The sequence below is a fragment of the Miscanthus floridulus genome, chromosome 12 (genome assembly GCF_019320115.1).
Source record: "Miscanthus floridulus cultivar M001 chromosome 12, ASM1932011v1, whole genome shotgun sequence".
NCBI classification, from domain to species: Eukaryota; Viridiplantae; Streptophyta; class Magnoliopsida; order Poales; family Poaceae; genus Miscanthus; species Miscanthus floridulus.
This window is the reverse complement of record NC_089591.1, coordinates 27,836,502-27,850,360: the sequence shown is the minus strand read 5'-3', so window position 1 is coordinate 27,850,360 and position 13,859 is coordinate 27,836,502. Positions and strand designations below refer to the sequence as shown.

At 41.7% G+C, this 13,859-nt stretch overlaps 1 non-coding gene across 1 annotated transcript; it reads right to left on the bottom strand.

The window, feature by feature from the left end:
• Positions 1–13,414: 13,414 nt before the first annotated feature.
• On the bottom strand, positions 13,415–13,521 carry LOC136498685 (small nucleolar RNA R71). The gene has a single exon (XR_010769695.1). It is a non-coding gene; the product is annotated as a small nucleolar RNA R71 (small nucleolar RNA).
• Positions 13,522–13,859: the final 338 nt, after the last annotated feature.

The following is a 13,859-nucleotide window of genomic DNA, read 5'->3' as shown; positions in this document are numbered from 1 at the left end:
GAGGGAGACTTGCGCGGGCCAGCGAGAGCGGCTGGACGCGTAGCTGGGCTGGCGCCTGGCTGGGCCGAGCGACTTGCAAGGGAAAAGCTGAGTTGGGCTGGCGCTGAGCTTCGGCCCAAGCGGAGAGCAAGGGAGAGCAGTGGCCCGGGAAAAGGAAACGGGCCACGTGGGTAGGAAATGGGGCAGGCCAGAATCAGAGGAAGAATTTACTCTTTTCTTTTTCTATTTTTTTTTCAAAGCAAGTTCAAAATGAAATCTCTACTCAATTCGAAATCTGAATTCAAACCAAGCAATACAAAAAAAGATTATGCAACAACATGAATGCACACTCATTGTTGTTAACCTATATTTGATTTTATTCCTAACAAAATTATTATTTCCTAAATTCAAATGCCCATAAAATGTTTAACAAATCAATTTCCCCTACTTTGAAGTGTTGTAAAATTTAGGGTGTTACAATTCTACCCCCCTTAAAATGAATCTCGTCCTCGAGATTCAGACAATGCTTACTCAAATAACTGTGGGTATGTTTTCCTTAGATCATCTTCTCTTTCCCAAGTAGCCTCATTCTCTGTATACCGATTCCACTGAACCTTACACATCTTTATAACTCAGCTCCTTGTAACTCTTTCTGCCGTCTCCAAAATTCTTACCGGAAACTCCTCATATGTGAGATCTTCCTTAACTGTAAGTTCCTCTAACGGTATCTGTTCCTTAGGTACTTGCAAACACTTCTTTAACTGAGACACATGGAACACATCATGTACTCCTAACAAACTCTCAGGCAATTCCGTCTGATAAGCTACTTCACCATGTCTCTCCAAATTTTTGAAAGGTCCAATATACCTTGGTGCCAACTTTCCCTTCATGTTAAACCTTTTCACATTTCTCATAGGTGACACCTTCAAGTAGATATAATCACCTACTTCAAAAACTAATTCTCTTCTTCTAGTGTCAGCATAGCTCTTTTGTCGAGACTGAGCCACTCTCAAGTTATCTCTGATCATCCTTACTTGCTCTTCTACGTTCCTCAAAACATCTGGTCTAAACACTTGAGTTTCTCCTGTTTGATTCCAAAACAACGGGGTTCTACACTTTCGTCCATACAAAGCTTCGAAAGGTGCCATATTGAGACTTTTCTGATAACTGTTGTTGTACGAGAACTCTGCATAAGGCAAACTCTTGTCCCAACTTGTACCATACTGCAACGCACAAGCTCTCAACATATCCTCTAATATCTGATTAATTCTCTCAGTTTGCCCATCTATCTGAGGATGATATGCTCTACTAAAGTTTAACTTGGTTCCCAACAAACTATGTACTTGCTGCCAAAAATGAGATATAAATTGGGTACCTCGATCAGACACAATTTTCTTGGGAACTCCATGTAGGAAAACTATTCTCTCCATATATAACTGAGCTAACCTTGGTCCATTATAAGTAGTCTTGACTGGTATAAAGTGAGGAACTTTAGTTAACTGATCCACTATTACCCAGATTGAATCTTAACCTCTCTGAGTATGTGGTAACACAACTATAAAATCCATACCAACTTCTTTCCACTTCCACTCAGGTATCTTCATTGGTTGTAGCAACCCTGTAGGTCTTTGATGTTCAGCCTTGACTCTCTGACAGGTATCACACAAAGCAACATATTCAGCAACATCTCTCTTCAATATGTACCACCAATACTTCTCTTTTAGATCCAAATACATCTTGGTACTTCCAGGTTGAATAGAATAGGTAGACTCATGTGCCTCATGAAGAATTGCCTCTCGTATAGCCTTATCCTTAGGCACACATAGTCTTTTCCCAAACCATAGAGTCCCATTGTCATCCATATGGAATCCTAGTGCCTTACCAATCACTATGTTTTCCGCTATCTCTTTCAACTTCGCATCCTAGTAACTGACCCTTACGTATTTCTTGCTCTAATTTAGGCTCCAACACCAACTCCACTGCATTAGTGACAAAGCCTAAATTTAGTCGCTCAAACTCTGCACACAACTCACTTGACATCGATGTCACTTGCACCTCATTGGCATAACTCTTCCTACTAAGAGCATCGGCAACAACGTTTGCCTTCCTAGGATGATAGTGTACCTCCAAATCATAATATTTGATCAACTCTAACCATCGACGTTGCCTCATATTCAGATCTGTCTGAGTGAAAATGTACTTCAGACTTTTGTGATTAGTATAGATGTCACTCTTATGCCCAATAAGATAGTGCCTCCATATCTCCAAAGCATGAACCACTACTGCTAACTCCAAGTCATGAGTATGATAATTTAACTCATGCTTTCTCAACTGCTGAGATGCATAAGCCACTACTCTGCCTTCTTGCATAAGAACACATCCAAGTCCTTGACGAGATGCATCACAATAGATCAAAAAGCTTTTATTCAGATCTGGCAAAGTCAATACTGGTGCTGTAGTCAACCTCTTCTTCAACTCTTCAAAGTTAGCCTGACACTTTTTGGACCACACAAACTTAGCATTTTTCTCCAACAAAGCTGTCATTGGCTTAGGAAGCTTAGAGAAACCTTTAATGAACCTTCTATAGTATCCAGCTAATCCCAAGAAATTACAAATCTGTCCCACATCTGTTGGTGGCTTCTAATTCAATACATCTTTCACCTTACCGGGATCTACTGCAATTCCACCATTAGAAATAACATGGCTAAGGAAAGAAACTTCCTTCAACCAAAATTCACACTTGCTTCGCTTAGCATACAACTTGTGTTCTCTGAGCTTCTGCAAGACCAACCTCAGATGTTCAGCATGCTCTTCTTCTATTTTGGAGAATATCAATATATCATCGATGAATACCACCACAAACTTATCCAAAAACTCCATGAACACCTTGTTCATCATGTACATAAAGTAGGCAGGTGCATTAGTCAAACCAAATGACATAACAGTGTACTCATACAAACCATACCTCGTAGTAAAAGCTGTCTTGGGTATGTCTATTGCACAAATCCTCAATTGATGGTAGCCAGAACGAAGATCAATCTTAGAGAAAACACAAGCACACTCATTTCTTTTTCTAATTTTTTTTCAAAGCAAGTTCAAAATGAAATCTCTACTCAATTCGAAAATCCGAATTCAAACCAAGCAATATAAAAAAAAGATTATGCAACAGCATGAATGCACACTCATTGTTGTTAACCTATATTTGATTTTATTCCTAATAAAATTATTATTTCCTAAATTCAAATGCCCATAAAATGCTTAACAAATCAATTTCCCCTACTTTGAAGTGTTGTAAAATTTAGGGTGTTACAAATAAGCAAGAAGAACAAGAAAATGTTCAAATAATAGATAGTGTGAATGAAAATATTTTAGTCTGTGATGATGATATAATGGACGATGAATCGATATACTCAATTATAGAGACAGATGAAATATAATATGATGAAGAAAAAGAATCAAGTTATGAAGAGCTAGACTTAATTGATGAGTTAGCAGGATTAAAGATAGAAATGATGGATCAAATAAACTACGAACACAAGTGGGATCATAAAAAAGTGATTCTAATATAAAATGTGTATTTTGCATATATTATCAAGATCCAGCAAAAAGAGCAACATGTAGGCTATGTTTAAGACAAGCTTGTATGTCATGTCTAAAACAGCAAAGCGATATGAAAAATGACTCAGAAGCTGAAATACTATATGAAGAAAATAAAGTGCAATCAGAAAAAGAAGTAATTCTAGAGGAAAAAGGAAACAAATATTTAAATAATATTCCACAAGAGTTTCTCATTCCTAGATTAAGTTTTAAGACTAAACAAACTTTGTCATACTTTACTCGTGATGTTATAGAGATAATTTGGAAGAAATATGTTGAAAGACATTACAAAACCTTTCATGATATACAAAACTACTTTATGAAATTATACCAAGGTAAGGAAAGGCATCTAGGAATAATTGCGAATGCAAATATTTTCCCTTTACTTCATCTCGATGATAAATTAATTATTAAGCCTCATAAAAAATTCTTAATATTGTGGGCTGATATAAATTTAAAATATTTTAGAAGCATACAAAGAAATATTGGAGATGATATCTCCCTCCAAACTATTATTGATCATGGATTAGTCCATGATATATATGGTACACTTGAAGAGATTTTCCAATCAGAACTTGGAATAGCTATCAAAGAAGCTTGTAAGAAATTAGCATGTATCTAAGGAAGTACAAAATTAAGTTTTGTTCTAATCCACCAAAATTTACACAACCAATAAGACCAGCATGCCATGATATATATATTACAAAGGGATCATACAAATTTCCTACTACATGGACTTCAGACTCATGGCAAAATTATGAAGAGCTGTTCGTAAAAGACACGAACCATGATAATTGGAGAATTTTTAGTGAAGCAAAAGAATTAGAAGGAAATACCAAATTTGCTTCTGAATATTATATGATGTATCAAAATAAAATAATAAAGTATTCTTATGAGAATACTATGGAAGATATAGTATAATACAGAGAGAAGTTAGTAGGCTAATAAAGCCTAGTTATGGCAAAGAATGTCAATTACGAAAAGAATATCGTGAATTATTGTCCTGGTATGAAATATGGCAACCTGAAGAAGTGGACAACGAAGAAAATATTGAAGAGTCAATATAGACTCAGGTCAATTTCAATATGTACATATAAGAAATATACTCCCTATGTTGATAAGGTGTTATCAACAATTTGGCCGGGGGATAACACAGCCATGATTGAATACTACATGCCTATCTTTGATTTGATGTTTGCAATATCAATCATTTGGGCGTGGAAGACCATACCAAAGAATATCTATATTCAGAAGGATACTACCATGTGCAATGGAGGACAGCGCAAAAGGAATATACAGTCACTCTACTGTAGCTAGGACAATTATTCTCCGTCCGGCTGTCCAGGCAATAGTAAGAAGGGATAATTGAAGACTTCGCCTCGAAGACTCCTTCAGACAATAAGGCTCGCTCCTTCAGACGATAAGCATGAAGGACACTCCCTTCGTGCTATAAAGCGAGACGCCGGGTGCATTCATTCATCATCGGATCGAAGAATAGAGCAGACAATCATCGAAGCATCACACCGAAGCCTCAGACATGCACTCTCATCCACCACCCACTCCACCAACTCTCCACTCACACATACACCATGAAGACATGATCTCAGAACGACTCTGAGAATCATCCACCATTAGTAGTAATCATCCATTACCATTGTATCACTCCACCTTTATAAATTAGAGAATAAAGGAGGTCCCCGTGATCTTCCTACGCTTGTAAGGTAATCCCTAAGGTTTGTGCTAAGTGCTTAGGGTTTCCCGAAAGGGAAAGTCGTATGTAAGCTTGCTCTGTGGAAATGAATTAAGCTTTTCTGTTTTAATCCCTACCTTCCTTTTTGCTCGTTCATATGAGACGATGTCTCTATGCTAGGGACCCTACAGGAGAAGCCTCTGCATGTGTTGTTCTCGTGTTAGCCCTTGTAGCGGCGTTTGTAGAGAACCATGTGTGCGCAGAGAAGTGTTCTCTTCGGGTGAAACTGTCTGGGGAGACGATAGAGCCTAAGTCATGTGTGTACGTGGCTAGGGATAGCAAGGAAGTAGACCGGGCTAGCCTGGTTCTGAAGCGAGCTAGTGATGCATACGGTGAGTACCGAGTAGGACTGTCACAAGCATAGTCGCACGACCGGCTGAACTGTTGGTATCGCCAGCCTGCAAAAAATCCTTAGAAATATTAATCCACATACTCATATTCACTAAGCACCGGGTTAACTAATCGCGAAAGCGACATATCATCCTGAGAAATATTCATATTCGCTAATCACTCACTCGTCCATAAAATAATCACGCGCGAAAGCGACGTCACGCCATATCTGCTGATGCCTCGTGCCTTGAATAGTAAAGTGGTTGAGCTACTCTTGTGCACTGTTCATAACCCGAATTTGAATAGTAGCCGTGAATTTAAATAGTGAAAGACAAATTTAAATAGTGCTGTGAATAGTAACTCAAGATCTTAGAATTTGAATTTCGAATCCGTTATATATATATATATATATATATATATATATATATATATATATATATATATATATATATATATATATGGTGGTGCTCTGCTTGCGTGCAGCATGGGTAGAAGAACATGGCTGAGCTATGGGCCTATTGTGTCAGGAACACATGCAAAGAGGATGTGCTGGTGCTGGTTGCTGGGCTACCAGATGGGCTTCAGCCCAGAACGCGAGGAGGCTGGCCGCCGGGCCAAGCGGTGGCTGCTCGACGTTGCTGGACCACGTGTAAGCTCAAGAGGCGGCGCCAGTTGGATGGGCCAAACCGGCCGGCTGCTGAAGCGGGCCAAAAGCCAAAATGGGAAAAAGTAAAAAAAAACAAAATAGAGCTTTTCTTTTTTATGAAACGATGCAAACCACCTTTTCAACTGATTTTGAAACTATTTAAATTGAAAGCTCTCAATTTTTTGAAAAAATTGATACAAAATTAAAAACTAATTTAAAATCTCTGATCTTTTCAAACATATTGGAAAACACCTTTTTAAACTCTGCAATATGAAAACATTAAAAATAAGTGCATTGTGTCAGAGATATGGGCTATGGATACCTGCATGGCCCATATATGTGACCATCGCCAAGCTATCGGCCCAACAGCTATCAAGGGGAAGGCCCGCGAGGGTTGACGGCATCAACCAACGTAGAGATCAAGGCAAACCAAGGCAGGCGTATCTGGACGATAGCTATGATCTTTTCTATTTCGCATATCGTGTAACAAACTATGAAACAATCTATTAGCCCGATAACCCTCTTTGTAACCCTACCTCTCCTGCCTATATAAAGGAGAGTAGAGACCTCAGGCTCGGGATCTATCTTCCACCTATTCTATCTACCCGAAGCTAGGAGCAAGAACCCCTATAATTGAGCATATGAATACAAAAGCAGCCGCACCACTAGAGTAGGGATTAGCGTGTACCGCACCCTGAACCAGTATAAATCTCTGTGTCTCGCGTGCTACCATCTGATTTTCGTCTACGCTGATCATGTTTCTAGATATTGCTGGAGCAAAACAATATGACAGTTGGCACGCCAGGCAGGGGCCTTTTACGTTCAGACTAATCTTGTGTTTTAGATGGGAGTCATCTTCAACATCGGTGATAGCCGGAACAGGAGTAGCCAGGTAAGAGGATCTTCATTGTCGACTAATTCGGAGACTTGTGCCTTCAGGAACCCTAGCTGACCGAAGAAGGAGAACAGTCCCTGTAGATCCGTGCTTTCAGCCGTCGGGCTGGAGGAGCCTGTGGACTGCCAAACCGACACTCTCGCGGTATACCTGAAGCGCTACGCTCATCTTTTTGTCAAGATGGGCGAGAAGGTGAGATCATCCCCACTTTCCACATCAGCAAAACCACGAATCTCAACTCTGCCTCAGATCCGATACCCATACCTCACCACCATGCCCCCAATCTTCGACAAGATCGGGGTGTACGTCGACAACCCATGGTGAGACACTCTCGCAAGCTATGGTGGAACCCACTGAACCTCCCATGGAGGAACACCAGTCATAGGAACTGACAGACCAAGACAACATCAATGACACAACCGATCAACAAGGTTGGTGGGATGACGTTGACGTATCTAGACTCACCGATCTAGAGAATTTCCGCCAGTTTTCTCTACAGCTGCAACCAGCTACTCGAGAACTCAGACTCTGATGGCAACGACGATGAGGCCATCCCACACAATTCAAGCACTAACACCGAATCATCACCGGACAAGTAGCCAAAGCTCAAACAGTCCCCACCGATGAAAGGGTAAGACCTTTTCCTTAATGGGGCAACATGGTCGATTACTCAAGCACTGACCCTACTTTGGGATACTCTAGATCCAAGTAAATGCTTGCATCTAGCAGGCCAACGGCCGTGGGTAAGAGGGGGTTGTTATCCCTCCCTCAGCAAGAAGGGAACCCCCATTAACCAATAGATTACCAAGCAGAATCACCCGAGGGGAGGGCCCATACAACCAGTAGCACCTCCCAAACCAAGCAAGGCCGAAAACTCTACGAGTTGGCCTATAGGCATAACTGGGCGGCTGCACCAGTCATCTTGTTATGTTCTTGCCCGTTAAAGGATCCGATCGCTCCCAACTCATTTGCTGTCTGGGATCAGGATCTAAACGGATCTCCCACCTTCAACAAAGAGGCTACCCTCAAGCGAGACAGATGGTTTAGGGTCATAGGGATGTAAACAATGACATCACCTTCCTCAGCCTTGGATCCAATGATGACTCCCGCCCCTAAGGACACTGCTCGACAACTGTTAGTTATGTCTAATTCACCTTTATTGATTCATGTTTTTCTCGTTGCATTACATTATGCGAGAATGCACATATACCCATTTGATGCAAATGTGTATTGATACCTCCCGGGCACCTCGAGATGGATATCCCCTGAATCACTCGAGGGCTAGGCTGTATTAGACTAACCCAGTTGTGAACATGTGTAGTTGTTATGATCAAAGGTTACACTAACCTACTGTTACAATCCAGGAACTACAGAGGCCGTCCTACGGACCGCACACCTGCTCCCCTTTTTTCCTTTTGCCGATCGAAGTCTCATAGTCCTTGAAATGGTATAAGTGACTTAACAAGACCTTACGTGGACTCTACCAGGACATTTCATTCTGGTCGATTAATCCCCAGGTAGTTAGTCTAAAAGCTTAAACCAGCATCAAACACTAAAGACAAATAAAGATGAGAATCGAAAAGGTGTGTAGGCTATGCCGAACAAAACCTTGCTTCAAGCAACATCGTTCCACCCCAAACAAGTTAGGTGAACCACCCGAATTTGATCGAAGCTCACCATGGACCAAAGCTTCACGCTCTTTCCCTAGATTAATTGAAACCTTAGTCCCTTGTGACAAATACCTTCAAGCGCCTCGATCCTAAAAGTTGCATGAGATATTTGCGGGTCATGAAGCTAATATTGGCATAGCTACGCTAACCGATCAGCATGCCACCCGAAGTGCAACGATAACCAGTCGAATGAAGTTCAAGCAAAATAGTCGGGGGCTATGCGCGTGTGACAATACTTGTCACAGAATCAAAGATGGTCTTAGAACATCGACTACCCTATGGGTTCATGATGATTATGAGGTGACTCTAACCCTCGGATGTGCCACGCTGACCCTGCCCGAGCGTTCGAGGGATACATACTATCACACACAATCACCATGCATAGAGAATTCGACTTGCAGAGACATCAAATAATTATGAAGCCTGATCTTTATTACACCTTCTTTCACAAAGAGGTATAGAATCTACACCTAAAGAGGGGCGTCCTTGATGACCTATTCCATGTCAACAATGGTGGCAATTGCCTCAGCATAATCGCTGAAATCAGTAATCAACCAGCGAATTCGATGTCCTCGAGAATCTCGTCTGTCGTCAGCAACCTTGCATAGATCCATCTTATTACTAAGACGAAGATGAGCCATGGTCAAGGCTCTGGTGGCACCATGGTTGACTCCATGAACCACCATCTCCTGGATCTGTGTTGGGAGGCATCGGAGCCGATTGGGAATGATCGTCCCCGCCGACAGCACCATCATAATAGCAGCGATCACCACATTATGAAGCGCCAGGTGATGCTCACTGCTGGACTGTACCAGGGCAGCGGAGGAACAAGCCTAGGTAGCCACACTGTTATGCTCATGGGTAGCCTCTGCCAAATGTTCAGCCAGACCCTTACTGGCCCATCGCAGCTTCGCCACCTCAGCTTGCGCGGTGGCTAGTTGCTCCCTAACACCTAGGGAGAAAAAAGGAAAAAACTCAGAACCACCCCATCTAGATCGAATAAAACCTAAAGAAGGCGGAATCCAACTTACTGGCGAGCTCCTGCCTAGGCCATCGCTTCTGTGGCCTTGGCCTCACTAGGCCTCCTCATTCGTAGCGTCAAGTGCAACCCTCATGACTAAGGTATACTCTCTCAGTCGCCTCTCCTCCTGAGTGACATCATGTAGGGCTTCACACATCTAGTTGGCCTCCTACACCACGACAAGAATGCCTCCCCCATCACTGCCCTGTCCTGATGGGATTCATGACGATTGTAGAGCACCCTCGTTAGTGGGGGGTTTCGGAGTAGGATGCGCCATCAAGACCGCCCTGCAATGGATGACTCTCTCAGATCCCTCCTCCTACCAACAAGAACAAGAGGCAAATTCATACTTACCCAAGTTGCACCAGCACCTCACGAAGAAGAATGGGACCCTAGAACACACGCTTCCTGGTGGTCTCCTCCTCCTCTGTCTCCACCCTCTCATGTTTGTCGCTGGCCATGGATGACAAACAAAAGCTTGAGGAAAACCACGACAAATGACAGAAGGTAAGAATACAAAAGCTACACATAGGCTTGCTAACCCTCCTCTGTTTCCTCTATTTTTATAGATAGGGGACTCACATGGCCGATGGAATTCCAGTAATCTCCCTGAGCAGTGGTGCCATTGAGGCTGCGCCATGTCCCCATGATTTTTGGAGGGACGCCTCCCGAGAGACATACGTGGGGAAAAGGGCCGCCAAAACCAACACTTTAGCTTCACTGAGAAGGAACCCATCTCCGCAACCATGGAAACCATGGGGCGTCATGGCCCTAAATCCGATGCACCATCACCCAAGCCGGTGTAGGCAAGTGATCTGACACTCAGATCGAGTACTCGGCCTGGCTCACCCCCTTAGTAGGTGTAAGCGATGGTGATTCATTCACTATTGACTCTGCCCCTTCTAGAGTCAGGGTGTATTTGGGAGGGTCATCAGTATGATTTAAAACCTCTGACACTCGATGTCATGTAAATCTCCAAATACCCAGATGAGTTCAAAGTACCTTGTTTCAGCGGATGTGTGCCCCTTTGTGGGAAACTAGAAAACTGGTTGGCCCATGATAGTAACCAAAGTACGAGCTCCTAGAATCTAGAAAAAGAGTTTTATGGCGTGCCCTCGCTGGTTAGGCTTTGTCCTGCCGCTTCCTTTCAGTTATAGCAGATGTTCACTCATTCTACCCGTCAGTAGCTCGAAGAGTAATAAGCGCAACTACCCATAGCTGCTCACGCATTCGTTACTCGCCCATAGTGGTTCCTTGCCCTGAGACACTGTTATATTGGCCTTAGGGCTCTGAGACAACATCCTCACTCTTCCACTAATGAGGCTCAGAAAAATTCAAATCATGTTACTTGACTGATCTCGAAGAAAAACATGATGCCCTTAGTGCTCATTAACAAACGACCTACAATAGGTCACCCTAAAAATCAACTGGCTTAGTGATGCGTGGGCGATGGAGGTGCACCTTCCCCATTGTTGACGATAGTTATCATCCATCAGTAAACCATCAATAAAATATGTATAGGGGCATAAATATGATCACCAACAAAGGTTTAGGGGTTTAAACTAACAAATTCCATGAGTTTTGGTGAATCTGTATTTTTTGTAGGGTTTATTCAGAAAACCATTAAGGTGGACCTACATGTTAGAATTAATTATGCTTATCCACAACAAAATAGACACCAGAACATTCTAGAAGACTCGAGAGGACTCCACACCGAGGCAGAGCTCGAGTGGCTACCAAGTGGGGCCAGCCCCAGCTATAGGCCGCTTGGCCCCCTAGGGCCCACATGTCAGCCTTTGTTGCTACATAGGTTCTCCACCGCATCCTAGATTGCATCTATGTCATTTATTCAAGTCAGTTTGATCCGATAGCTCAGGATTGATACTCCAGCCTATATAACCAGCCCCTACCCCCCTCTAGAGCATGCTACCATAAGTCAAGATCAGATAAAAAATAGGGTTTTTCTAGAGAGAAGAGAATAGAGCTCCAAATTTTCAAAGTTTTAGTATAGGCTAGCTATCAAGGTTCAAGTAGAGTGTGGGCTATTGGTTAGGATTCTAGATCTGCCGTCTAGAGACTAGTATAACTATTGTATCTCTTTATTTATGATTTTGTGCTACTTCAATATTATGTTGCTATTTATTATGTTCCAAGTTTGCTCTAGTTATATGCTTGATATAGTTGTGATTAATAATGAGTTTATGCATATGTTCGCAAAGCGCTTAGCTCAAGATGCACATGGGTTAAGTGGTAGACATTATGTAAGCATGGTGCTTTGATATTGTTTACCTACGGTGCATTCTGCACTCTAGGGTCATGTGGTAGATCATGGATGTGACACTCCCATTAAGTCCTTTGTAGTCCACGCCCTATTTGTAGAGCAAGTAGAACACGGTTGCGAAGAGAGACAAGCTCTATTCTTGATCTTCCTTAGTAATGTTCCTTATGCATAGATCTAAAGTTAATTATGCTATAGATGAGAGTGTATATACTTGGGTGTACAATAGACTTCATAAATAAGGAATGACTTAGTAATCTTTTGCTCTTACCGAATCTTTTGCCTAGCCATACTATATTTTATGAGTCTCTATTTCTATCTCTAGAATTATTATCAATGCTTTATACTTATTATTTATCATTTGACTTGCCCCTACCATAGCATGAGAGTGGTTTTACATAAGTATACATATTTGTCAATATCTCTGTGCCAACAATCCCTTATCTCCTCCCTATGGATAAGATATAAATAACGATACTTAGTATACTTTTGGGTAAAATGCTATAATGGTATATTATCTGTGCGCTTGCAGATACTTTACTTTAACATATATAATTTTCTCTGAGTCTACAAGTGACATAAATAATTACCAACCATGCATTTCTGGCATCATACTATAAATGACAACTTAGTAAAGAGTGATGCTAAAAAATGCCAACAAGCATTTCTGGCGCCGTTGCCAGGGAGGCGCACATGGCTATAGAGAATTGATCAAATAAATACTTATTGATAAAATCATAACAACTTTGCTTTAGCAGGCTTACCCTTATTTGTCGTTGTTCATATCTTATATAGGGTATTGCAGAATTGGTTGTCATTCACCAACAACTTCCAATCAGAATCAACAAAATAAAAAAGGAAGCTCAACACCAGTTTCTGAGCTATGGCTGACATGACTCTGCGTGAGTTCTCTATTCCGAGCACCGAGAACATTCGCACTAGACCAACACTTAAAACCAACAACCTTGAGTTTGAGCTCAAGCCAAGCCTCATCAACATGATGCAAGCTACTCCATTCAGTGGAAAGGCACATGAAGATGCTAGTGCTCATCTTCAGAATTTTCTAGAGATTAGTAGCACAGTCGTCATCAAGGATGTTGCTCAAGACATCATACTACTTCGCTTGTTTCCATTCTCACTAGTGGAAAAGGCAAAGCAATGAGTCTACACCAATAAAGACAACATCAATACATGGGCAAAGTGTTCAAAGGCCTTCCTAGAAAAGTTCTTCCTAGTGGGCAAGACCAATGCCTTAAGAGGAAAGATTTTCAACTTCTAACAGCAGAAAGGATAGACCATTCTAGAAGCATCGGAACATTTCCAAGAATATATCTTAGATTGTCCTCACCATGGAATGGAAGATTGGTTTCTCATGCATAGTTTCCACCATGGATTAACTTAGAAAGCTCATGAACAACTTGATGCCTTTGTTGTAGGATCATTTACGTCACTCACCCTTGGAAAAGCTGAAACTCTTATGGAGAAGCTAGCATCTAATCAAGGCTGTTCATCATGCAACATCCAATTGTGCAATAAGAGTGAAGAAGTACCAGAAGAGGTGTGTGCATTATCAACCAAGATGGACATACTATTGAATTGGCTTGAACAGTGAGCCAATTACAAAAAGGATCGTTAGGCCATTCAAGATGCTTTTAGTGCTCAAAACACGTGTGGAGAATATTTGGGGGTTGAA